Raw genomic sequence first — 3,988 nt, 5'->3', positions numbered from 1 at the left:
CATTCGCCAAGGAATGTCCGTCCCTCGGCTGGCGCGGCTTAGGCCCGGCCCGGGAGAGCGCGACGTCACCACATCGATCGGACGGCAACAAAAAACGGGGCGAGAAGAAGGGAAACGTGGCGGGGACAACCGTCCGGAGCACGAGCCTGCGCTTCAGCCTCGCCACGTAAAGCCCTTCGCTCTCTTCTCACGCGGAGGAGGAAGACCACGGTCCGCGGGGACGGGGCCCGAGACGTACAGCAGCCGGCGCGCGCAGGCCCGAGGCGTACGGCTTTCGCTCGTGCGGCCGGGGACGTGGGGGGAGTCAGGCTCCGGGTCGCGGCCGAGAACCTCCCGGGGACACCCCCCGTCGTCCAATCACCCGAGGACAGCGTGTCCACAGTCATCTCGTGGTACAAAATGCCAACTTTAGGCAAAACACGGACGGTGCCCGGTGACGGGGGCCTCTGTCTACAGGTCACGCCTGACTCCCGGAAGCGAGTCGCGGCCACAGGAGACCCCACGGGACCCCATCGCCACCAAAGAAGGGCGGGGGGGGGGGGGGGGGGGGGGTTGGACGGGACTATCTGGTCGACCCCCCAAAGCCAGTAAAGAGAGCGTGCCACGGACAGGCGGCAGCAAGAGGGAGAGGGCCGGGCCGTCCACGGCCTCCCTCACCACTTGGCACGCCTGGGCAACGGCCCGGTCAAACGTGCTTCCGAGTCGGGACTTTGAAAAAATTCCGCCCGGCGCCTAGAACCACCGTGTCGTTGGAAGGCCCGGCCGCGGCGTCGGCGCAAGCCCGCTCGCGGAAAAACGAAGAAACGTTATCTGACGACCGGGACCACGAGTGCGCTCGTACCGACCCGCCTCGCCCTCCGCCGTCCTCCACGCACCGCCCGTGCCGGCCCCCACCTACGGAGCTCCGCGACTCGGATAACGGCCCCAAAGTCGAGCCCGGTGACCGCGGCACACTCGGGCACACGCCCGCCCGCGCAGCCCGGGCGACCACTGAACGCGCGCACGCTCCCGCCTCAGAATCGGGACTTTGAAAAATTTCGCGGAAGGCGCCTCTGACGGACGGACGGACGGACGGACCCGCAGGAGCGGACGCGGACACACGGCACCAGTCGCCCGGCACGTCGCGCAGGCACGCGCCCGCGCCGAAATCAATAGAAGCGGGAGGTGGGGGGGGGGGGGGGCGCCTCGGGCAGGACGGCGTCCCGGCACAAGCCACCCTCTCCCCGGCTACGCCCGCGGCGGCGGCCCCGGTCGGTCCCCGCGGAGGGGCGACAGCGAGTGCCGGGCCACACGTCGCGGCGGCGCCGGCGGCGGCGGGCACTCACTCCTTCAATGGCCCCGCCGCAGGTCCAATCTCCGGAGAACCGGACAGGCACCGACGGAGCGGCGCGAGCCAACCTCTGCGGCTACGCCCGCGGCGGCGGCCCCGGTCGGTCCCCGCGGAGGGGTAACAGAGTGCTGGTCGACCCGCCCTAGCGGCCCACCTCCCCAGAGGCGGCAGCCACTCACTCCTTCAGCATTGCTGCAGGTCCAATCTCCGGAGAACGGGCCGCGTACCGACGGACCGGCGCCGCCGGCAAGATCCCGACAGCGCCGCCGGCACCCTGGAAGTTGGCCTCGGGCACTGCAGCCGCTTCCCCTCCCTAGATGCTCCGCAAGGAAGAAACGATATAAAAGCGGCCGCCAGGTGGCTCCCGACAAGCGGCGCGAACCTCAGCGGGACGGATCCGGATCTCGGGCCGGCAAGGGCGTCCCGCCGCCCGCCCGGAGGGCCGATCGCGTCCCGGGCCCCCACCCCCAACCCCCTCCGGGACGGCACGGCGCCACCGAACGCGGGGGCGGGGGGGGGGGGGGGGGGGGGGAGGGCCTAGGATAATCTTTTTCTCGGAGGATGGCCGGAACAAACACGGGGGCGGGCCGAGCGGGCCATTCGAAAGTGAAAGACTTCCTCGGAGTCGCACACCACCACTACCCACCCACCCCCCCCCCCCCCCCACACACACACACACACACACACACACACCCCGCAGGCCCAAGACGTCCCGGCGCCTGCCTCCCTCTCTCCCTCTCTCCCTCTCTCCCTTCCCGGGAGACATTAAAAAAAAAATTTTATTAAATATTTTATTGATGTTTTACAGAGAGGAAGGGAGAGGGATAGAAACATCCACGAGAGAAACATCGAGCAGCTAGCTGCCTCCTGCACACCTCCTACTGGGGATGTGCCCGAAACCAAGGTACATGCCCTTGACCGGAATCGAACCTGGGACACACACACACACACACACACACACACCCCCCGCTGCCCCCCACCCCCACCCCCGCCCCACCCCCGTCGAGTCCGCAGGCCAACGCTCCATCCACTGAGCCAAACCAGTTAGGGCACAAAAACACTTTGGCCGCCAAGGAGCTGAAACCTACATGAGGCAGTACTCACGGATCGTCTCGTCTTTTCTCTCTCTCTCTCTCTCTCTCTCTCTCTCAATTATTGGGGAGACACCGGTTCATTAAACCATACGGGCTTTAAAGTAAAATAAAAAATGAATAAATCAGATATGAATAAATAGGAATCTTTGTATGGAACTAAACAAAAAACAACAACAAAAACATTCAGGTTATTCAAGTGGACAACTCAAGAAAATATCATCTGAATACATACATACATACATACCACATCCAGGGTGCAAGCGGGAAGCATCATCGAAATGCTAGGGCAAAAAAATCTATTTTTTTAAAAGGCTCCCAAAGAATGAATAAACAACTGGAACAACAACTCTCTCTCTCTCTCTCTCTCTCTCTCTCTCTCTCTCTCTCTTCTATCTCTCCCTCCTTCCCTTCCTCCCACTCCCTTCCAACCCTCTTTAAAAAACCAAACAAACAAACTAGCCCTAGCCGGTTTGGCTTGGTGGATAGTACGTCAGCCTGCGGAATGAAGGGTCCCAGGTTTGATTCCGGTCAAGGGCACATGCCTGGGTTGTGGGCTCGATCCCCAGTACGGGGTGATGGGGTGTGCAAGAGGCAGCCGATCGATCCATGATTCTCTCTCATCACTGATGTCTCTCTCTCTCTCTCTCTCTCCCACTCCCTCCCTGCCTCCCTCCCTCCCTCTCCCTTCCTCTCTGAAATCAATGAAAATATATTTTTTAAAAGATCAGGAATCAGTGTAGAACGGTGTGTGAAAACACTTGGCATTCACTTCTAAATGGCAGGAAACAGAGTGATAGTGTTGTAAAAAACTTGCTATATAAAGCAGCACACTGTAGAACAGTATTTGACACCACTTGGAATTCACATCTAAATGGCTGGAAACTATCTAAAATTGTTCGCAATCACTTCAAAATCACTGATCTAGATCAGGAAGCAGTGTAGGACAGTGTCGGGCAACACTTGGGAATCACTTCTAAAGTGCAGGACACTGTACAACAGTTTTGGAAACCACTTGAAAATTCACTTACAAATGGCAGGAAACGGTGCAAAAGTGTTTGAAAACACTTGGAAGTCACTGGTAGCGTTCTAAGATGCCAGAGAGGAAAATGTCACCGAGGCCAAAATCTTACCTCCACCTTCTTAGGGTTTGTGGAGGAGGCGGCCCTGAAAAATTCACCTGACACACGGGGGGGGGGGGGTGGGGGGGGGGGGCAGGGAGACATGAGGGCAACGTTTTCTTTCCCTCAAGTGTCTGATGTGACAAGGGGAGCGCTCCTAAGGAGACCGTGGAAGAGCCGCATCCACGCTTTTTCAGACTGGGTTGAAAAGAGAGGGGCGATTGTGGGCAAGCCACTTAGTAGGCGGGGAGGCGAAAGGAGAGATGAGGGAGGCCCGTTCCTACAGATTCCTCTGCCTCTCAGCTGGCTTCCTGTCTAAAGTGCAAAAAACGAGTCCCCGTGTGCGCTCGTCGTCATCTCTCCCCCCACCCCCGCCCCCTCCATCTTTATGTCCAGTTGGAGTCTTTTTTGCCATCTGGCCACTTTGGAATATTGTCTCTGGCTCG

This window comes from Myotis yumanensis, unplaced genomic scaffold (genome assembly GCF_028538775.1).
Source record: "Myotis yumanensis isolate MYYU_CA2020_CCGP unplaced genomic scaffold, mMyoYum1.0.hap1 SCAF_143, whole genome shotgun sequence".
NCBI lineage: Eukaryota > Metazoa > Chordata > Mammalia > Chiroptera > Vespertilionidae > Myotis > Myotis yumanensis.
Note: the sequence above shows the minus strand (reverse complement) of the source record.